We start from the raw sequence: 24952 nt of genomic DNA on the forward strand, positions 1-24952 counted from the left end.
GCGATATAATATGGAGGACAGGAACAGGAATTTTATTAACTTTTTTTAACTCTACTAGAACATCCAGAAATAAAAGCTCATGTGAGCGTTCTATTGAGCTTTTATTGTGTTTGAGCAGAATGCTTCTTGCTTTTGCGTTTATGTTATGTACACACAAACAAAAAACCTTTCAAATAAAACACACCTTTCAAATAAAAAACTTTTTTATACAGCCGAAAATAAACAAAAATCATTCTGCTCAAATACTTTAATCCATACTTATCTCTAATATTATAAACAGAAAAGTGTAGCATTTTTGTAATTAATAAACTCAAATACACTCAATACTAGGCCTATCATGAAAGGAGAAGACGAAACTAATTGCCCTCTATGTATGTATAACTCGTGACTTGCAATAAAATCTGAATTTGAATCTGAAATTTTCAGGTGTAACCTAAGCTACTTTTTCCTTGTGCTTTTACCACAGCGAAGAGTCAAACTGTAGTCTTGTAATAAAACCTCCAAATTTGAACTTCCAAGTTGTAGGAACGGTACGTTTATCAGGTCGCTTCGCTCAGCAAAACAGTAGCTCTGAGCCGGACCGGCTATTAATCACGTCGTCAGCCTTCACTGCGATGGAATACTGATGCTCAAGAGGCAATTAAAGAAACAGTAGATGTATACACCTGAAAAAAAGGCTATAATCTTTTTTTTGTACCTTGCTTTTCTAGATTGAGGTCGGCTTAGTAAACCTGCGCCACGCCTCGCAACTGTGGCTTCTCCACAAAGATATAAATACCTGAATTGAGTTGTGATGATACGCCCTAGAATCAGATCAGGAACATGCGAAAATGAGAGAAAGACATTTCTCTGAATTATGATTGGACCAATCCATATCCTCCCTCGGATGCTGTGTAGTCCAGGACACAGGTGTTTGGTAGGCACAGCACACAGACGCACAGAACGCACAGAATAAATTCTGTACTCTTTACATTTTGCCGGGACACGGCCCGGTTCATTGAAAAGTGCCAACTTTTCGCCGGACGTACGGCCAGTATCCGGGTCCTACTTAATTGTTTCGTTTTTTTTTCTGTCCTGGTTCAAGTTTGTCTTTGAGATTTTATTTAAGTTGAAAATGTGAGAGATATTTAATAATACTTTGGAAAATATGTAACAAAGACATTTTCAGATTAGGGGTTCGGAGTGGATATTTAGTGGATATTTTGACGACCTCGGTGGCGCAGTGGTAAAGTTCTTGCCACTGAACCGAGAGGACCCGGGTTCGAGCCCCGGTCGGGTCATGATGGAAAATGATCTTTTTCTGATTGGCCCGGGTCTTGGATGTTTATCTATATATGTATTTGTTATAAAATATAGTATCGTTGAGTTAGTATCCCATAACACAAGTCTCGAACTTACTTTGGGGCTAGCTCAATCTGTGTGATTTGTCCTAATATATTTATTTATTTATTTATTTATTTATTTATATTTCGTAATAGTTGGCTAACTGAGGACAAATATATGTACAAATATGAACTATAGCTGATTCCCCATTACGGTTAATGCGTCATTAATTAATTGCACAGAGTAAATGATTCATAATAATTTTCAATGTATGAGCACAGATTATACAATACTTCCAGTGTTACAAATTCGTGACAAATTGTCTATTGAAATCTAGCAAAAACTCAAGTTGCGAATCGAACCACCAATTAGGGATGGACGGAGAAGTAAAAATCGATCCTTCTTTTTTTGTAATCGAGTATGTCATTGCTGACACTCGTAACAGCTTTCATCTGACTTACACAAATATATCGCAAATATAACTATAATCAACTTACATATTTCCTACGTCTAGTATATTACGGTCAATTAACAAACTTTCAAATAATACAGACAGCCACGCCACACCCGTGATTTTGGAACCCAGAACATTTGATCCGAGCTTCCTTGAACCTCGACATCTTCAATCCAACACAACGCATTTCTCATCTCTGTTTACAATTCAACCTTGCTAAATATCTCGACACCTCCGATCGCAGACCGCGCATAGACTTTCAAAGATTATAGACATTATTATAGCCCGGCTCCATTGTTCCATTGGTCCAACGTCCTAACGTCAATCGGCTAATCGACATAGAAATTGTAGAGGTTCGACAAAGAGAGAGTAAATATCCAAACTTATGTAAGACAACGGAGTAACAAAACGCTGCGTCCACGCAAGCATATTGTTGCAGATTCTTTCATTTAAACATTTTGACGAAGCTTGTGGCGGATACTTTTCTGTATACGTTTTCACGAAGCATGTAGCAACTAATTAAGTAATCACTTATTAAACAAATAAAATAATAGTTTTTACATGACAAAGTAACTTAAAATGTTTTTGACAAAGTAACTTCAATTGTTGCAACCAACTCAATCAAAACAATTTCAAGTATTTCCTTGGAGTATGTCTGTATACTATAATTTTAAAATATAATTTATATATTTAACAGTCGATAATATTAAAATGTAATATATAATTTTTCATTAGACAACTCTGTCAGTTTATAAGTCTATAGCACCACCCTGTTTCGACAGAAGCATAAATTTTACTCCAAATGCCGTAATGGAATTTTTGATATGGAAATTTCTCAACTGACACATCCTTAATCACGATTGATTGATTGTAGCCTGATTGAATTGTTTTTTCAATCAATCAAGTTTATTTCGACGATTGTAGGCGTCAGCGAATTACTGTGAATTGTAATTTGGGTTTAGTTTTAATTGTGGTCTCAGGTTGTTTATTTATTTTGTTATTATTATCAGATCAAATTTTTATGCTACATAATTCTGGCTAGTCTTTGGAATTTATTTGAGAAAGCTATATTTTAAGGCGGTTTAAGTCCAATGTTATTATTTTTTTATTCAATTTTTTTTTGTTATTAGTGATTCTAAGATGGCTGAAAGAATCATGTCAAAATTCATAATTTATAATATTATTAGGCCTGTGTGTTCCCTTTTCCATTAAATAAACTAGAATACAAAAAACATATTGATCAAAAATTGATATTCAAATGGGGAGGGAGCTACGCCCAGGGCAGTAAAATTATATTTTACGTGTTTAATATCAACCAAAAACTGAACGTGTAAACCTAAAAAGCTTGATATTGTCAACGATGTTATGTGCGCTTATGGACTGACCACTAAAAACCCGAAGACTGCGCGAAATTGAGAAGAAAAAGTAGGAAAGCGGACCTTGGGGTCTATGGCGGCCGAGGTAACTCCCTGAAGAGAGAGACAGATAGCTTGTGTTTAATATGAAATGAATGCTGAAACCAAATATGCCATATTATAAATTAGCAGATTCAGCGAATGTCACGTCTTCCTCTGCTTTTATCTAAACATTATAATGGCTTAATTGTTGCAAGCTAATCTTCTTATTTCAAAATAATTGTTTTTTAAATTAAATTTCATTCTCTCCTCCTCCTTTTTCCTTGTTGCGTTTTTTGGCTATTATAAATCAAAGTCTTTCACGCAGTTCTCATCAATGGATCGTATGAATTCTGACGGAGGTTTATATGTATGATTAATTACATTTTAACCCGAGTGAATCCGGGACGGGTCGCTAGTTGAATATAATTAAAATTACAATTTTTTATAACAAATATAATAAGGCATGTAATTCCCGCTCATTACGCGGCCCTCAAAGGCGCGACAAGGCAAAATCAAGTGATTTCAATTTTCGGGAGACGCGCCACCAAACGACGTTACGCCCGAGGTGGTGTTACCAATTACTGTTTAACGAGAGTGCGCTTGTAAATAAATGTCGCTACAGCGGGTACCAAATTGAAATGCAAGAATAATCCTTTGTTCTTTTTAGGGACATTTTTCATCACAATTTGATTAAATGTTTTAACTACCCTTTGGATGTTGAAACCCACTGCTGGGCAAAGGCCTCCCCCATATTTTTTCTCGTCTCTTTATATCGTAAATTTTGGCCATTTTAGTAGTCGATATCGTCCCGTATAATTACAATATATTACAAAAAATATGTTCTTTTTCGATTCATATTTTCTTTCTTGTACAAGATCAACTCTGTCAGTATTTATTCTTGTAAAGATGTGACGAGTCCGCGATGGCAGCGATGCGCGTGACGTCATTAAATTACATCTCGTTTCGCTTGTCTTATCAAGCGACCTAGCTGGGCGACGATAACAGCGCCGCAGGAAAACGCAGTACGAGGCGACGATATCTATATATTGTATGTATATGGAATATATGTGGTTGCGCCGGTTCAATGACGATATATGTAGGACTGTATATTTATGCTTTGCAAGTTGCTAATTAGAAGAATAAAGAACGAACTGCCTGGAGGCTATATGGACAAAAGGAGCAAGCTGCTCGTGGATAAGGAACCACCAACCTTTGCTGAGATGCCTTCGCAAATAGGTCGGCCGGCAGCGTGCTATCGGGCTTGGTCCGCTGAAGATCCAATTTGCTCTCCAGGCCGATGCTGGAAGTAAACTACAACGCACAAAGTCCACGGTGGTTGTATGGAAGAGTTTATGCACATTCACGGGGTGGTACACGTGTAATTTCACCAATTTTCGAATATTATTAGCGGGACCGCGCGCGCGACAAACCGATTTTTTTGCACACACTTTTTGAAGCGCACGACTAGCGGCGATGATTTCCGAATTGCTTGGTATTGTCTTCTCGCTCACACATGCGTTGGCGCGTTGGTGTGGGAAGGAGACAACTAATAGGAACAGGAAATGTGGGAACTGTCAATCAGCAACAATTACAATTCAAAATAGACCGAGACGTATGGCGCCAAATTCAAAGTACCATAATTGGCGCAACCAATATGTCTTTGGGAGAGGTGTGTTTGTCTGTTTGTACACGCTAATCTTCGGAACTACTAGACGGATTTGAATTAAACTTTTTTTGTTATATAGCTATTCAGCCTGGGCAACATATAGGGTATAAATTATATTGAAAACTGGAACACCTGATGGAGAACAATGATGGTACAGCTATACTATAGGAAATATTGAAATGACGCCTTAACAAAAGTTATTCAGCCTGATGAGCATTTTCTGTTGAGATATAAAAATCGAAGATCTGGAACACCTGATGTAGACATATGATGGTACAGCTAAATTATAGGAAAAATAGAAATGACGCTCTAATAAAAGTTGTTCAGTCTGATGAGCATTTTCTGTTGAGGTATAAAAATCAAAGATCTGGAACACCTGAAGAAGAGTCAGCTAAACTATATAAAGTATACTTTTTCAGTCTGTAGGCATCGTCTGTATGTATAGGTATCGTTACATTTGTCTGTATAATTAAATTTCTAATAGTTTTGACTCCTTACCAAAAATTGTTCGGCCACGCGAACAAAGTCGCAGGCATCAGCTAGTCACTCATAAATTACAGCATCACATTGAAAGCAGGGTTTTGTGGTTTAATAATATAATATTATTTAACTGCAATATATTATCAATACATAATAAAATTGAAAAAAGGCCAAATTTGTACATTGAATATATTTTTTTAATTCTTCATGGAATATACTTAGTTACTGATATAGATGATGAAAATATCGTTTTGGAAATTTTTGTCTGTCTGTCTGAACGTGCATCACTCGAAATCTACTGGACCCATTTGCTTGAAATTTGGTATGTAGGTAGGTATGTAGGTTCCCGTAGGATAATTGAAAAACTAATTATGAATAAAAAATGCCTCAAAATCCCGGGTTAACATCTTATAGACATTTCATCCCGGAAACTGAGGAAGGTCCTGTAGGAAAATTAGATACATTTCAGCCCGGTAAATGGTCAGGTTCCCGTGGGATAATTGAAAAACTAATTATGAATCAAAAATACCTCGGAATCCCGGGTTAACATCTTATAGACATTTCATCCCGGAAAATGAGGAGTCTGTAGGAAAATTAAAAAAACAATTCACGGAGCCGATTTACTTTACAATTTTGTAGAAAGGTATAAACAGAATATAAACATTTTTTTTATCGATGAAAATCTGATATAAATATAATTAGAAGGTTTGATACCTTTTTTCAACTTAATTTTGTTATATTTTAGTTTTGAACATAAAGATAATAAATGGCATCACCAAGACTTTTAAAACGCGCTATGGTTTCGCTCAGACAATATGATATAAATATTGTACTTCCGAAATAAAACACTAGATGGCGCCACTAAAACTTTTAAATCTCTACCCATAGCCCCCAACGAAATCGTAAGAGTTTTACTTGATACTTACTTACGTGCACAAGGTAATTTTATTTATTTTCGTTGTATTCATACAAAAATTGTTATCAGTTTCTTTCTTTATTAAAACTAAATTTACAATACAATACTAAATATATTTATCGCCCATAAAAAAACAATATTAGTACTATAGTAATATTAGTAAAATAATACAAATTGTGCATACATATGGACCAATGGTGGGCCTGTTGCTAAGCAATCTCTTCCAGCCAGCCCTTGGGTAGTGAGAGAGGATAACAGAAGAGGGTGGGTGCATTGTGGGCGCAGTATGTATCATCAGTATATCAGTATAAAACTCTTCCGTTACTGAGTGACTGACTGACTGACAGACAACGTACACCCGAAACTGCTGAACGGGAACCTGAAATTTGGCATGTAGGTGAGTGTAGGTGAGCACTAAGAGAGGATTTTTAGAAATTCTACTCCGAAGGGGGTGAAAGGGGTGAAAAACTGTAAATATGAAAGTTTTACACTGTTGAAGTTAGTGACTTGAAAATTTGGATTTTGGTTGTTTACAACAAAGTAATGAATACGTGATTCAGATTTTTCTGAAAATTAACCCTAAACCTCTTTAAAAGGGGGATTGAATCTCAAAAGATTGAATGGGACTTAATACAATTTTCAAGATAAAACGCTGAAAATTGGCACACTTACTTTTTGTAGTAAATAACAGTAATACTATTGTAGTAACAGTAAATACATGAAATGTTTAATTAACGTTTGTGGTTAATAAAAAACCGGGACGTAAAACGTCATGGAAAATGGGACGGCACGCGTTGCAGAAAGCGGGAAATGGGATGGAGACACTTAGTGGGACGTTTCCCACTATGTTAAACACCACACGAACGGGACACATTGCAAGAAATATGATGGCACAATACGTAGGAAACGGTACGGGATATCTACTTTACGTGACATGGCAGGAAGCGGGATTGGACAAGTTTGCGGGACGAGACACGCAGCGGGAATCAGAAAATTGAACTAAAGATGAGAAAAAATGCGAATTTGAATCATGTATGTTTACCAGTGTTACAGAATACGTGATAAAAAAATTACTGAGATTTTACTATGAAATTCACGCGGGCGAAGCTGCGAGCAAAAGCTAGTATTTAAATAAAAACCATATTTTCATAATGAAAGAGTTTGAAAATGGAAACTTGTTGGTAACGTAAAATCGTTACTATAAATATTTTTATCTTATTTTTCTATCCGGGAAGATTTGCGTCGACGTTGTTATATGTGGCACATTTAATAGACTTTCAGAGGCAGCCAATAAGAATCTGTTTACACTAACCTAATCTCGAGAAAGAAAATAAATTCTGAGGAAAATTAAAGTTAGCTGACGACACGAAGATGTGCTACTATAAATATAATTTAGCCGACACGGCAGGCTAAGAATAAGAATATTTATGTCCAGCAGTAGGAAAATTATCTAGTTAAAATGCGTTAATTATTCGTACCATCGTTAAATGTCACAAACGTGCTTTGTAACATGACATCTATTAGCAGTAGCTTTGGTATGATTGAAATACAGTGTGGCCATTCCTAGTTGAATTATATGAACCAGATTTCAATGAAAGCCAAGCGCTAATATTACGCTTGTGCAAGATTTATCCTCAAGTAAAAGAATTAAGATCTTCTGAAATAGGAACGCAGTATTGATGTTTAAACGGAACGAGAGCTCAGACATAGTCATTACTACAACAGAAAAACTTTGTATCTATTTTGCAAGCTTATAAGAAAATCACTTTCTTGCTGGGAGCGTGCGAAAATCCTTTTTCTCTTACTGCTCAAATTGAAAATCTGTCGGGCAATAGGCGTTATAAAGGTATTATAAAAACTAACTTGCTTTAATCATATTAATAGTATTTGCATAATTTTCCGTGACAATTTCGGGAAAAAAGTACTATATAGGTATATGCTATTGCAGGTTATATACGTGTGCCAAATTTTATTGAAATCAGTCTTGTAGAATTTTTATGACATCTTCAACCCTCACTAACTTTCGTGTTTATAATTTTTAATAGGGTTTTTATAAGTGGTTCTTGAGGAAAAAATATATTTTTTAAATAGTAACAAATATAAATGAAATTTGATTTCAACGGGTAAAGCACGTTCTACCTAATTTGAAAGTCATTTGCAAGCTAAGTTATTACTAGCTTTTGTTTTTTAATTTATTTCCTTAAGGCTCCGCCATCCGCACACTAACGCCATCTAACATTTTTGTCATTTGTTTTCATTGAATTAAACCTTTCTTTTATTAATTAGCGAAAATAAAATAAGAATCCAAACAAATAATAATTTTGCTGCACTTGATATTATTCGAAAAAAAATTTGATTTCCTTATACAATGTTCTCACTATTGATACAAGGATTTTCGTGGTCACTGTTTTCGGTTTAGTAAATTGTGACTATAATGGAGTTTTCCATTATATCATAGTTTTATGATACTAAAAAAAATACTTTTTGTATTGTAGCATGACTTGTATAGATTATTTTTAATTTCCGCAAATAAATAAAGTAAATTAATAGAAAGAAGATGGCGCGCCTGTGTGCGGGTTTGCGCTCTCTTAACAAGTTTGTCCGTCGTTTAATTGCAGATTGCAGCACAATCTCAAATGTCTGGAATTTGCAGTCAGTCCTAGTGCTCACTATCACTCCAATTACCGATGAAACAAATTGGAAAGGAATTGGTAGAGTACGAACCTGTAATAAATAATTGACTGGAATCAATTGATATTAAGAGTGGATTGCAACTGTCAACTTTGACGTTGACTTTAATCTGCGTCGTTTAGACAAATTGGCGTACCTTGCGTTGTTCTGCGTAGGTTAAAGTTAACGTTAAAGTTGACAGGACACACAACACACACTCTAAATTGACATAGTCGGCAGTACACTAAATGTTAATTATTTTTGTAACGACTAGGAGAAGTATTTATTAAATGAAGATTTTGATTTTTTTAAACATTTTTTCATGTTGTAATTTGTAAAAAAATTCGGTTATATTAAAACATTTAAAAAAACGCAATTCTAGAATACGTTACGGTTTGAACTTCTCAATAAAACTTTGGCACGACTGTATGGAAAGATCTCAAATATAATGCTTTATTCTGATCTAATCCATCACATTTCCTTTCCTTCTATCAAAATGTGGTGTTTCCAAAACATTTATTTGTAATTCACACCCATGTTTCATGTGACATATTGCGCCCAACACAAAGCATTCACACCGCAATAAAATTCGAATATAAAACAATAAAAGTAACACCAAATTCGCATAAGGTGACAAGAGACATCGTATAATGTTGGTACAAAGCGGTCGCACCTTTATATAAACCTTTACAGAGCTTGGACGAAAAATACGCTTTTTTGCTGACAAGGTAACAGGTTGGAGCGCCAGTAAATTTTAATATTCGGTTAACTGGATAGACGATATTAAAGTGAAAAGCAGGGCCATTTTTAACGGCTGTTATGTGTATCAAATTTCGAGAGGTATTATGAATCCAATTACCACATCGAAATGAAGTTTTAAAGCCAATTTAGATTTAAAATCTAACCCTTCCTGCTTTTGCAGTCGTATGATAACTACTAACTTCATCTGGTCCCAGTTGTATCAAAAGTCAGAGTTGGAGTCAACGTAAATCATTATATATACAACATTTTTGAGCGACCTGCCGCCTGCCTGATGTCGACCCGGTAAATGAGCTTTTTGTCTGTCAGCTGCCAAGGCTAGTGTTCTTTAGCCGGCTCGTACGACATCCACAGGACGATATAGAGTGGTCCTATTTTAGGGCGCAAACACACGCTAAATATAAATGAAATTACCAGTGATATTCATTAATTCCACCCATCTGTAGCTCGTTAACAGCTGTTAAAACTTTAAATGAATACTGAAAGTGTTGTAAAAATATTTAATGACAGTTCGCTAAGTTTTCAAGTATAACAGCTTAAAATTTGACCGCAATACGCCTGCCAAGTTGAAGCGAGTTGGAACAAGTTCCTACAAGTTACACTCTCGAAATAGGTTGTTTCAGGAGGACTTCTTTTTACTATGATTTTTACATTAAATTTTAAGAAAATTTTAGCGTCGTTATACATAATATTGTTCGTGAAGAAAAGAATATTTTTTATTACTTACAGTAAAAACAAACACTCAACTGTCCTCACTGCAAATGGCGAGTCTAAGTTACCCGTAATACAGGTTACTTTTATACCATAGCATGGGCACCAGTTCCACAAAACTTTTATTATTATTGTATACATTTTATTAAGTCTTAGCTATAGTGTATGCAAATGGCTATGTATAAATAAATAAACATTAAGAAAACAATAGGTGTGTAATGTGTCCAAACCTGCCAGGGTACTGGACGCCGATGGGAGCCATCGATAAGATTGCAGAACACTTCTCTGGGAAAACATTAATAAGTCGTTGGATCATTGATATTTCAAGAAAAATATTTCTTATCGACTCACCGCACCGCGTCGTTCTGCTTTGCCTTGTCTATGACTCATCTAGGACACAGGATATGTCTAACCGAAACTACATCTACACGATTTACGAGCGGAAGGGTTTACGGTTTCTTCGCTCTCACTAGATTAAATTTACATGCTTTTGATGCGGGAACAAGATAGAAAGCCTACAAACAGTTGGTACAATATTTTAAGAATACATCAAAGATTTTTTCACTGTTTCTCATTATAAATCAAGATCTATATAAGACATCAAAATTGTATTTATTGTTTGCTGGACTGGAAGAAAAAGAAAATATATAATGTACACTTAGCTTATTTTCCCGAGTAGATTGTAAAAGTGAGACAAAGGAAAAATCTATAAACATAAGAGAGAAGCGTTGTGGTGATATAATATCAACAAAAAATAAAAAACTGCAGCACTTAATGATTATGGGCCAGCAACCTGTTAATATAGAATCTCAATTCAACAAATACGCCTATCATACAGCTATCCGAGTACTCGTACATTCCCTTCGACTTTCGCAACTCTTGGCTCTGTCTACCCAGTAAGGGATTAAGACATGATACTGTTTTAAGTACCTACCCACTTTTTTTTAAGGTCTAGATGTAGCTCCACTTTCCATCTACTTCTCTTGGAAACCTAAGCCCTTTCACCTTTCACGGCGTATTCTTCATCTCTGCTCAACCAAAACTTTATTCTTTTCAAAGGAATTATTTAATTATCGGCATGTGCGGCGAATAATTGTGAAAGAGGTTCAACTCGCCGCGCCCGTGCTCGACAGGCGCCCTTTGTCTCGCTAATTAGGGTCTAATGACAGTTAAAAATATAGATTTCGAGGTCTTCAGGCTGCTTTGCCGTCGTTTATTACGAAACTCATTATGATAATAATTATAACAATTATCGACTTTATATAAAATTCTGAAACACTACAAGTAACGGCGACGATGGCGCAAGAACCTTTGGAAAATTTAATTAATTAACAACAAATGAGGAAATTTCCTTCATTATTTCTTCTAAAAGGACTATGTGTGACATAGCCATGGAAAATAATCATCTAGTTATGTTTAAAGAACATCAAAGAAATAATCGTGAAAAATATGTATGATTAAGCATTTAAATTTTACTAAGACACTTAACCTACTTCAATTAGCATTGTGCCGTTCTCCAAAATTTAACAATCCAAGGGTATCAAACACAGATATTATTATCGGAATCATTCGAGAAAATTATTTAGATATAGAGAATTTCCCGACGAGGATTTCTTTGGGAAATTCCTGGAAATATCGAAGAAAGTAATTTTCGAAAACAGACAATTTCGCACGGTCGACGGTATTGCTAGTTACCATTGGCTTCTTAAATCATTATGTACCTTGATTAATTAAAACAACTATTTGTAAAACATAAGTTTATCCTACAATACAGCTAAATTTAGAAGTTGATTACACCTTCTAAACGGGTGCTTCAACCTCAAGTCTCGCATGCTGATCAAGCGAGCTTGCGAGGGCGAGTTATACATATTCATGTGTCTCGTCGTCGAGTTCCGAAGGTGTGGGACGTTATCCTGGGAGGATGATTAACGAATGAAAAGATTCTATTAAGAAAGTCACTGCTGTGGCATGAATAACAAGAACAGTTTACCAGCATGGTTGAAAGGTGAAGGAAAACATCGTGAGCAAACCTGCACAGTGGTTGATTATTAACTTGTGTGTGAAATGGCACTCTACGAGTATAATTAGTGCCAAGTTATTGTGTGTAATGCCTCAGCCATTACGAAATACTACTATGAAAAGAGAAAAGACGGTTGAATATTTTATCTTGGTGTTTAGCTCGTCAAAAGTCAACATTTGACTCGTGCAACCCACTTTTAGAAGTTGGATATTTCCGATTTCATAATTAAATATATATTGCCCCATCTACAAGAGCGCTTAAAATTCATAATAAGACTTATCTTAATAACAATCTGTTAATTTAAATTCCAAGATGAAAAGTCGCGATTATAAATTCCGAACAGTATGCAAATGTTGATTGTCCAATTACTTCGATTAACTGAAGTCATTTAACTTTCGTTCTACGGACATTGACATGCGTTGGGGGTTCAACAAGACTTTAGATAAAATGTTACTCACTTTTATTTCAAATTCTAATTTTAGTATTTCGTCTAGTTTTTTTTATTTTTATTTATAAATGAGGACAAACCACACATATTGAGCTAGCCCCAAAGTAAGTTCGAGACTTGTGTTATGGGATACTAACTCAACGATACTATATTTTATAACAAATACATATATAGACAAACATCCAAGACCCGGGCCAATCAGAAAAAGATCGTTTTCCATCATGACCCGACCGGGGATCGAACCCGGGACCTTTCAGTTCAGTGGCAAGAACTTTACCACTGCGCCACCGAGGTCGTCAAAAAAGTTTTAAAATTTTAAAATTCATTCAAAGTTTTAAAATTCATTAGAGATATTTATGTTAAGATATCAGCCAATCTTGTTGATATTTTGCATTCATCATCGTTAGGAGTAAATGAAGAGCCATCGCAAGAGGAGCAGTGAAGCCCGACATAATTACGACCACTCCGTCAAGAGTGAATGACTGTGAGTTGACATCAGTCAATTGTTACGCTGACTTTAACCTGCACGCCGCCGATTAGTCAAAGCGTACCTTGCGTTTGTCTGTACAGGTTTAAAGATAACTGGTGCAACCCACCCTATGAAGAAAAATATCGTTAGAAGTACGAAAAAGGACTTGGGGTAGAAAGAAAATTTATGCGGTCAAAAGCTTGTTTAAAATAAATTGAACATATGTAATACAAGTCATCGCGAAACTTCCACGGAAGTGCCGATATTTTGCTATAAGTTATCTCCTAAATTCCTGGTTTATAACAAGCCCTGTCAAAGTCCAGACTTGCCAGATGTCGCCCGGATTCGTTCGTGTAACTTAGTTGGAAACTCAGCTGACCTGCGAGCATGTCGCAGTTATTTCAAGCGGGCTATACGGATGCTATTTGGTAATAACTGCGCAGACAGGACAGGTCTCGGAACAGTTTCAATCGCATTACTAGTTTTTCATCTTTGGTCGCCAGGTCAACAATCTAAACTTAAAATAAATTTGTAAATAAGAAAATAAAATCCAAATTATTCATAGTTTAAAAAGCTTTTTCAATTGTTCAACAGTAGCGACGCTGTCAGACGGTTCATATAAATTTATATGAACCCTTGTATATTGATGATTAAAATTGAAATATCTAATTGATTGTAGTCATAACATCACAATAAAGTCGATTAAATCAAATAAAATCGTTCTGGTCCGACTCACTCGATACAGCCATCGATTCGCTTAATGCGTTTTTAATTCAACTGTGGGTTATCTGTTATTCATGCTTCGTTTGATAATCTATATGTTTGTTTCTCCTAAATTTGATTGCGAGTGAAATTGATTTCGTCGAATCGTGGCCCGGACAGGTAATCAAGGGCGAAGCCAAATGAAATGTGATTTCCATGAATGTTTTTGCAAAAATATGTTTTTGTTGCTTTTTTCTCTGGAATCCACGATTTAGTTTATTTGCTTCGATGGCTTTCAGTGAAATTTTTTAAATAAATATTTTGTTTCTCTTTTATTCCCACTTTGTACAGGTTGTATTATCTGGCTGTCACACCACATTTTTCGAAATTCAGTTATTGCCAATGAGCTGTCAAAACTGATCTCCTTAGCTGCATTGTATGATATCTAAGGGAATTATGGAGTGGTATTAAGGTGGAAACCACATGTTTTACCGGATTTGTCTGTGAGAAAAATCCTTCTGAAGTTTTCCAATCAGCCAAGTATTTGATTAGTTTTATACAAACGTTACTCATCTATGTTTGTAACAAGCAATATTATATGGTTTATTTATATGTCATAATCCACTAATGGCCAAATATCATTTATTATTTATATTATTTACTTTTCCACACACACAAACCATAATTTTGCCGAGCCTACTCAATATAGAGTAAACAAAACCTACACATTTAGATCCTTCAAGACCCTAAACAGAAACTAATTCACGTTAACCTAATATCTACAAACAATGCTCACGCCGTTTCGACGCACACAATAACGCGTAATTAAGTAAATGAAGACCAGCCATCGAGAGGAACAATGGTGGATATGATGAGGATTATTCAGGAACAACGTGGCCAGTTGGACATGTGTGTGTCCACTTGCTAAAACTAGATATTATGTATTAGATATTTTATTTTTGTTGTATCTATTGGTCAGGGTGTTGTTGTGTTGTTGTTTTCAACAACTAGTTATACAAGCTAATGGAATTAGCTTCTCTTTATTTATTTCCTTAAAACATAACTTGCTTTACATTTTTTTTTAATATTTGGCATTCTTAATATGGCAAAGTTGCTTAAGGCGTATATCCGAGATAAATTATAATTTACGTCCACTCACTGAACCACAAAATAAGTTATTTATCTTATCTATATACCTCGACGACCTCGGTGGCGCAGTGGTTAAGTGCTTGCCCCTGAACCGAGAGGTCATGATGGGAAATGATCTTTTCTGATCGGCCCGGGGCTTTGGATGTTTATCTATATATGTATTTGTTATAAAATATGGTATCTTTGAGTCCCATAACACAAGTCTCGAACTTACTTTGGGGTTAGCTCAATCTGTGTGATTGTGATTTGTCCTAATATATATTCATATATTTATATATCCTTGCATATTATAAAACAGAGTCCTCTACCGCGTCTGTCTGTTCGCGATAAACTCAAAAACAATTGAAAGGATTTTTATACGGTTTTCACCAATAGATAGAGTGATTCCTGAGGAAGGTTTAGGGGCATAATTTATTACGTATTAACCCGAGTGAAGCCGGAACGGGCCACTAGTTTATCTATATTTAATTAGTGTTAAAAGCATAATAACATTTAGAGATGAAACAAAGGTAACCAATATTTCTAATACAACAATCTGGACACACGCATGTCAAGATTCCCGTGTCCAGTTAGGGAATAACCCTCTGAGGAACAATGGTAGAGATGATTCGGGAACAATCTATGCGAATAATAGAACTCCGCCATTTGCAGTGGGCCATTGTGTGTGGTTTTTTGGCGTGGGCCTTAGTAATTGTTTGATTAACCTCGCCAATTGTGTGGTAAAAACGGATGCGTTGAAGGGTTCTGGGGGTCGGATCCCGAAATGTCTCGCATCTCTCTTTATCTATACAAGTTGTGAGATATTTTTTAAATTGTATATATCTTGTGTATATCTTGTATCCTTATCTTTCAATATTATAAAACAAGGCCCTCTGCCGCGTCTGTCTGTCTGTCTGTTCGCGATAAACTCAAAAATTGATCAGTTTTTCATGCGGTTTTCACCAATAGAAAATGTGATTCCTGAGGAAGGTTAAGTTTATAATTTATTATGTTTTTACCCGAGCAAAGCCGGGTCGGGCCGCTAGTTGTACTTAACTATACTAACGCTACCATGAAAAATGTTACGAATGAAAAATGTTTTTATATTTCAAAGGATAAATTAAACTTAATGCATATCTCGAACATATTTTAAATTCTTGGCACGATATCAGTGAGATCAAGTATAACATACGGTGAAGATGACACTAAATTGTGGGCAAGAAACCAATTCATATTTCATACAGACAGACAAAAAGCAAACACTAAATTTAACTGCATGTAGGGACGGTCAACAAAAACAATTCAATTCATTAGGTTGGTATGAATAAATACTGATGGCGAGAGTGTTGATATCTAAGAATGAAAATATTACGTAAAACAGCTAACAAGTACAAAAATTATTGTGGCATTTTAATTTCTTACATGAATAAAAAGGAAGTCTAGAACTTGACTGACTCAACTGAACTGATCTTTCTTTCTTATCGAGTGTTTTATTGCTAAAAATAATATCAGCCAACTATATAAGTATGGTTGTCATACAAGAGTAAAAAGTATATCGATCATTCTCCACCATAGGTACTAATAAGATTTTTTATTACATATAACTAAATTACCTAAATGTCATAGCCAATCATCTGCATCAAGTTGGTGGAGTTTTGACAATCTGATCCGAGCTACGTCATACGAACGATATGATGATAATGTTCGTACAAGGGTAGTATTTACTCATGTGAGTTTCCCAAACGACCTCGTGTTTTCGATTGGACTATGAATACGGCTCAAGGGGGCCGTAATGTATGGAAATTTGGGAATTTTGTTCTAAAACACGTGTACTTACAAGCTGTTGGGAAAATTTGAATATTTCCGATTCAAGAGGATTCACTGCATATCCCATGGAAATCGTACGAGGTGATTAAGGAAATAAGCCGTTACATTTGGGATGTTACGGCGGTATTCCCAGAGATGGTTGACGTCACACAGGAAATGTAAAAATATGTAATTTATAATTTCATTAATTTATAAATCCAAATCATTGCATATCACAATTAAGCATAACTTTCACACCTCGACGTCTTCCTCTATTGCCAAAACCCGCTGCCAATCTGAAACTAGAACACTTTCGAGCGCCGTCCCTCCCCGCCATAACTAGGTCCGAAGATTAAGTACAATAAAACTCGAGATGGAAAGTTTCAAACGGCAAAATACATTTAAACTTTACCGCAGTGTTGTGTAACCCCGACTCGCGGCCAATAATCCGAAATTAGATTAGTTTACGCAGAATTTGAGATGTTATTTTTGTCTTAATAACGGGAGTCGTAAAGAGAGAAGTTGGACTCGAGAACGGTCGCCATCAAAATTTTGTAAGTTTGTAAGGACGGGGTGCTGGAATGCTGGTAAAATAGCGAGGATGAAGAAATAGCTCACTGTGATAATAATAGTGATAAAACAAACACGAATTGTCTTGAACCATAGACAAAATTTAATTTGTCTGCCAGCAACAAATATTTTTGTGAGAGCAAGAAATATTAAAAAACAACACACAGTTACTACGTAAACTCTAATTCTAAAGATTACCCAACAGTAATGTGTTATAAAAATGTCTGTAAATTGTATATATAAACTTCCAAATGAATCAATAGATATTAATCTAGTTTTATTTTTGGGTAATATTAAGACAGTTCTGTTTTTTTTTTATCATTTGTCATTATTTATTCATTTTTAAAGAATCTATCAATTTTAATATGCTTTAAAAATAGTTAAATATCAAAAATGTAGGGAATATTAAATCTCGCATTATTTAGACTAATATCTACTACCTAATACTTACAACACAAAGATTGTTGAATCTGTGTTCTACTATATTTTATTATACAACTAGCAGTCCGTCCCGACTTCGCTCACAACAAACGGGAACAAACAATAAATGGTACACCTAAACATTCCTCAGGAATCACGTTATCTATTGGTGAAAACTGCATGAAAATCCGTGCAGTAGTGACAGACGCAGCAGAGGACTCTGTTTTATAATATGTAAGGATAAGGATGAAAATGCACAATGTTTTTATCTTTTCCATAGCACCTATACATGTAGCGAAAGACTCACATATTAACAAACATTAATTTACGACCCAAATGTGACCAGCGTTATATACATAGCAGTGGATCCCGACATAAGTGGCGTCCGACGGCCTGAAACTTTCGATCGGGCCCCTTTATCAATATCATCTACACTGGAATGCTGCCGAAATGAAAGAATCTGGTCTATTCACAAAAAAGGTCGCCAAATGGGAAACGAAATTCACGAAGGCGACCTTTCTTTGTCGGATGTTTATCTTCGCCGCCTTAAAAGGACCTTTCCCTTACCCATTCACAACGGAACAGATTTTTTCCGCGGCAAGTTTAACTTTTACTCTATACATTGCTTCTTCATTTTCCTTGCGCAATAATTGCTATAAAATAAAACGGGGAGTGGATGACATAGTAATATAGGTGTCAATAATGGAATAAAAATTAACAAGAGTAAAGAATACAGATTTAATATGAACCGCGAATAAGAAAAATCCATGTTGTTGGAAATGAAATTAATTTGAAAATGAATGGGCCTAAATATTTGCAAAGTTTGTACCTATTTATTTATTTTGGCCAATTAAAAGCTATTAATTATTTTTACAGTAGAAATGACTTCCTTAGGAGTAAACACATATTTACTTTCCTTGTTGTCAAATGGGAAACCTCAATACTTAATAAATTTGCCCTTGGTTCCCATCGACAAAAGAAAATAATAAAAGTCTCAGCACTAGTGTTCGAGTACTGAGAAAAATAATAAAACTAAATTAATTATTATTACCTGCTGATTCGTTGGGGAAACTACAAATAGGAATTAAATTAAACTGACGTATCCAGAATACAGTTGTTTATTTATAATGTAATATGTATACCTTTAAACCTTCACTTTCTAATGCAAATTATATTTAATCTAGCTCAATGGTATAAACTGTGAGTTCTATGTATGCTAATAAGCTAATGCCACTATTGATATTCAATAATTAAACTTAAGTTTAAATCTTAACTTGTAAGTTAATTTATAAAATCCGGCATATAAATAATAAAGAAAGAAAGTACGACCTGTTCCATGAAGAAAGCTTGCTGGATAATTGTGTGAGAAGACTTATGTCCTGAAATAATTCTTAAAACTGGCAGTCAGTGCGGCCGACAGTTCACCTCCAGTGGACCAACAAAAGTACAAACACATTGTAAGATACAATAATTAACAAGAATAAATCCATGGAACTCCACAATAACAAAATCTTCAAAATAAACAAAATAAATCCCAATCCGCAACTGAAATAAAAAATAATTTCATTACAACCTATTCACACAATTAAGAAACAGACACCTGGGCATATTTAAGAGTTATAGGGCTTACCACTATGAACTGGGAACCCGCCATCCTCAATATAAAATGAATGCCACGTTGCTTATCACTGGGAACATTACTTCTGAAAGAAATCAGAATACATTCACAAGCGCAACGCAATCTGAAGACATCTCATTCTATCCAACTTACCAGATGACACCAAACTATGAATTATAGGCAACCGGCACACATGCGGCCCTCCAAGCTATCAATCAAATTCTCCTGCTCATCATGTCCAACCTTCCGCGGCTCCGATGAACAGGAAATGCACTCGAAACTTCGATCTTGTGTGCCCTGATGTTACAATAGCAAACTCCCGACATAGACGATGACTAAAGGACCTTTATTGCTCTCGAAACAGAAACCATATTTTGTAACAAATGTTACTTTATAAGTTATAAGGTGTACTGTAAATAAATTTAGTTTAACGAAAACTGCTTCTTTCAGTCCTTCAGCATGACTTTATCATACTTAAATAATCCTTGTTGATATTTACCAATTAATTTCCTTAAACAGATGCAAATTTTGTACGATATCAACACCACCCTTGACACCTGTCAAGTGACAGTGACGTTGACATAGAACCGTGTAAAGCCAATATCAATGACTAAATGGCCAATATCGATCCACTGTCGAGATCGAAATTCACACCGTTACATTGTGTGCTGAAGATTAATGTTGTAATGGTCTTTGATTCCGGTTAATATAAACATTGATATTTTCCGCAATTTCATCTATTGGCTTAAGGTATTTATTAGTTTAATTCAGTGTACATAAAAAGCTACGTCTAATATATTAGAAAAACCGTGGTCGTAAAGATTGGATTCTCTTCCGATGAGCGTGAAGGTGTACAAATTTTATTGAGAGAAAGAGAGGTTATAAGGTGTTGTAGATAAATTGACTACAGTTTTAGGCTTATCCCAATCCAAACTAATATTATAAATGCGAAAGTAAGATTATTTGTTACCACTTCACGCTATATCTACTCGAACAATTTTCCTGAATTTGAGCTATATAGGTCAGAGTACGGAAATCAAAATCATCCCGGAAAATGATTCGGAAATGTTCCCGTGGGAAATCCACGCAAGCGAATCAGCTGGTAAAAGCTAATTTAAGATAACGGGGAATAAGTTTTGAACGGGTCGACGGACCTAGCAACTCATATAATAACAAAAGTTTAGAATTTCAGACAGTAAATAACATTTCCGAAGGTATTTTATTTACAAAAAAAGTTGTAATCGCCGGTGAAATCTTTGCTTTTGAAAGTTGAAATCAAGGGGGTCGTCTTTTTGTGATGTGAATCGGAGCTTAAAAAGCAGCCTTTGAAAGCTTTTTATAATCACGTTTAGTTGTTCACTGAGATTTGAAACCCTATTCCAACTCGCTTGCCTTCGCAAATTGATGTTCTAAGAAATACTGAATATGGGCCGCCAGCAACACAAAATACTGTGTAGAAAAATTGCCATACGCGGAAGATTGGCAATACGTCCATAATAGTGTTCAGAGTAATATGTGAGTGGCTTGTGGTTTCCGCAACTAAGGGATAAAAAACTCTTGACAGGTAATGACAGCAATGCCTAAAAGGTATAACTTTAGGCAGGCCACTGTTCGCAAATTCACAGCCGAATACTACTATTTTTAGATTTATTTCTAAATAAAGAAATAAAAGCAGAAAATCTTCAAGTCGTCACATCTAGGAATGCAACCAAAAACACACACAGATTATAAGAAACTCCCACTAATAATTTAACAACACATCGCGTATAAACAAACGAAAATGTCTCAAAAGCGGTTTGAAATCTCTGTGTTAACCCTGCCCCATACATTACATTGTCGTCCGATCATCCGGTCGCACCAACTGGACCTTATACAAAACAAAGAGAGTACAGAATAAACAAAATACCTACAGACTAGATTAATACAATCGGGGTCATGCCGGCTCCACACTATCGGAGGAATTTATTTATTAGCTATCTGCACACCGCGATTTTATGCACCGTAGCGTAACCATCTAGTTAATAAAGCACCATTGACTAACAGACTTTTTGACCAAATCCTACGGGAATCGCATAATTTCGGGATAAAAAGTAACGTATATGTTAATCCAAGACATCAAATATGAGATATTTGATACCAAATTTCATAAATATTGGCCCAGCTATCGGGGCGTGAAGAAGTAGCAAACATACTCACAAACTTTTGACTTTATAATATTAGTGGAATGGGATATACATAATGTCAAACAAAGAAGTGGTGTTCGGTCACCAACGGCAGGTTTCTCTGTGTTATGCGAGGCAGGCTCATTTAGAACTTTACAATTTTCCAGTGCATTGGTAGACTCAGTCGAACACTGATGCGAATGAATGTACATTGCGTAGTTCGTATGTCAAGCTTTTTATAAACGCAAGAAAAAATCTGCAATGTATATCGAAACCGCAAAGTTTGGCGAACTGTTTGCTTTGGTCTTGGTCGCCTCAGGACAAACTTTTTGGGAATTTCATTGTTGTTTATCAACTGCCACAGTCGTGTCTACATACGACATCATCGACGGGAAGGTCTAGAGTGATCCTATTCCAGGGCGGGACCACAGGGTTTATTCTATACAATCTTTATTTGCCAGCTTCGTTTTCAATTTCCGGTCCGTCGCGACGTGTTCTTTTTATTTCGTTTGTGTCAGTAAACTACATTATATTTCCTCCCAGCTAAGGTTTGTAAGAAATAGAGTTTGTAATTGCGCATAAAGTACTTATTTCTGATTTTCTCTCAATCTTACGGTTCTCGTTTCCCCTTTGATTCCTAATTTTACTTTCAAAAATATTTGCGATTTTGTTTTGATTGGAAATAAAATAAAATTTGTTTTAGCTTCGCGAACGCACTAAATGCGTAGTAGTGCTGGTTTGGAATTCAATGTCGATCGTCGAAGTTTGCAGTGAAACGCAGCCAACCAATCACGTTGCATATAAAGGTAGATGTCGCGCGTCACACGGTTGCTGCGTCTTATTGCGAATACTGTGACTAAAGTGACCGATTTTCACGATGGTTACATGTCTGGATGAAATTACATATTATATTATATGCAAATATTATAATTATAATATTTGTAAAATGGGGTTTTATTTTGTTCACAAGAGTTGGGCCCCTAGATGTATAGTCATGTTGCTGTCAAAATACAGATAAAACAAGGGCCAAATGAAATAGACTCGCAATTTGGTCTTCAGTTTAATAAGGAATCTGTAGACGCCGTTCCGTACACCTGGCTCTGTACGCTGGGTGTTTACAGCGGAACGTCTTCCAATAACTTCTCAATTTATATTATTCTATTAGTTTTTTCTTGTATCTTTGTTTCTTAGGAACACGATGTTCTTCTGATCTTAGATGTGTTCCACTGGTGGCCAAACTTTGAAGTGACATTAGATGATATCTTACATCATAATGTCTGTCTGTTTGTGTGAAAATATATGGAAAGATTCAAGGTCAAATACTACATTTTTGTGTCCTGAATTCACCCGCAATCAAATCATCTGGTGACATTTTTAAGTTCATTCAAAAATTTCAAGAAGATTGGTTTGTAGATAAAGCGTTAGAGGTAACAAACAAACAAGCTTACTTTCGCATTTGTAATATTAATTGGGATGTTGTAAATTAATTAAACCGGGTAATTTGACGGCTGAAGGGACCAATGGATTAGCTAGCCCAGGACCGTCCGTGGCGACATCCTTGATAAGTACACCAATTCCAACTAGTGCTGTAGCACTATCGATAACTAACATCATTATTATCGATATTGTTTTTCTTTTCTTCGTATCGAGCGTGTTAACTTTGATTTTTATCCAAGTCACAGGCACACAATTTGGCTACGTATTTTCAACAGATGGAAACATAAGTTGCATCATCAGATTTAATAATTATAAGTAATATTTGTTAATGTTCACATAATATATAGAAATATGGATTGAAGTTGTGTCTTTGGTAAAATTAGCAACATAGCAAAATGGATTTCCTAACATTATCGGAATTACTCCAATTTTCGTCATCAATATACTAGAGGCACACAAGAACAAACTGGTTCCCTATATATATATGCATACACTTTTATGTCATAAACATAGCATAGTTTTACTTATCATAATAATAGTTACGAACAATATTAATTTGGCATAATGTTTTAGGCAATATTTTTTTACGCATACCTACCAGAAGCATAAGAATTTTTAAACATACTCGTAATATTCTAAAGCATATTGGCGGCTTATGGGTGGCCGCACCCTAACCTACTGCTACTACTATAGCTTTATGCAAATCAAAATTATGATAAAATACATTAGCCTAAACTATAATTATGCTTATTGGTAAGGTATGCCAAAAAACAAGTATGTATATTATATTATATATTATTATGTCAAAAAAATATATATGCCCCACTCGTTATGCTAAATTAAATTAGGGTACATAATTTATGCGAAAAAAAGTGATCCCGCTCACATGAGGGCGTCGCTGTTGAATACATTGAGAAAGATTTAATTTAAAATTGGTCATGAGAAAAGTAATTTCGGAATATATGCTTTGGGTTTGACCGACTATAGCCGTCGCTTGGTCAAGTATCCCAATCAGTAAATCAGTAAATTTCGTATTGATATAATATTTTGAGGATTTTTTAAAGTTACAACGGTTTGGCAAACGTATCGATAGATTGTACCATTCTGTCCCTCTCAGCACTAATCCCAGGGTTTGCTTAACCTTATTAATAAGGCATTGTGCTGAATATTTGATTTTGGTATTTAAAGGTCACGTCGGTAATGCCAACAGTCTTACATAACGAGAATTATACAAATATTTGTCATTAATATCCCAAATTTGTGAATTTGTTATGTCGTTTATAGTAACAAAGTTTTCGAATTATATTTTGCTCGGTATAAAAAATCCTCTCTCAATTTTTCACACCAATTTAATTAATTTGTCCCGTTGGAATTTAGTTTCGTGGTACTTGAGTAACAATATTTTCCAAGTTTGAAGTAGATACTGCGGTAAGGTGCTCGCAATATCTGGGGCCTAACCAAATATCATAGATGATTATGCGAATTAAAGATCTTTCACATTTTCAAGGATGTCAAGAATATCTTAAGATATCAAGATTGTAAATGGAATAAAACTCAACAGACGAAACCTTGAGAAAGACATCCAAAGAGGAATTATTTTTATTTACCTTCATATATTTATGGTGTATTGTAAAAAAGCTAATCTTAATAGGCAACCTTGATGTGGCTTTTGGTTCGGCCCTATCATAGGACACTTCATATTCACTTAGAGGATTTTTCAACTTTACGTATCCTTCATTACAAAATACGCTAACTGAGACAGATCGGTGGGTAAAGAACAAAAACAAAAGGGTAGT

At 35.3% G+C, this 24952-nt stretch overlaps 1 protein-coding gene and 1 long non-coding RNA gene across 3 annotated transcripts in view; both read right to left on the reverse strand.

The window, feature by feature from the left end:
- LOC128676095 (lachesin-like) overlaps window positions 1-4597 on the reverse strand; it is a 260345-nt gene extending 255748 nt beyond the window's left edge. Inside the window, exon 1 of one of the 2 annotated variants that reach the window (XM_053756040.1) lies at window positions 4385-4597. The gene's annotated coding sequence lies outside the window, so the exon portion shown is untranslated. The remainder of the gene's footprint in view (window positions 1-4384) is intronic. The other variant, XM_053756039.2, reaches the window with a different exon arrangement.
- A 14464-nt stretch (window positions 4598-19061) lies between these two features.
- Window positions 19062-19836, reverse strand: LOC128675903 (uncharacterized). The gene is made up of 3 exons (XR_008405339.1): window positions 19711-19836; window positions 19570-19642; window positions 19062-19484 (listed from the first exon to the last, which is right to left on the reverse strand). It is a non-coding gene; the product is annotated as an uncharacterized LOC128675903 (long non-coding RNA).
- Between the last annotated feature and the right edge of the window lie 5116 nt (window positions 19837-24952).

The sequence above is a fragment of the Plodia interpunctella genome, chromosome 15, assembly GCF_027563975.2.
Source record: "Plodia interpunctella isolate USDA-ARS_2022_Savannah chromosome 15, ilPloInte3.2, whole genome shotgun sequence".
NCBI lineage: Eukaryota > Metazoa > Arthropoda > Insecta > Lepidoptera > Pyralidae > Plodia > Plodia interpunctella.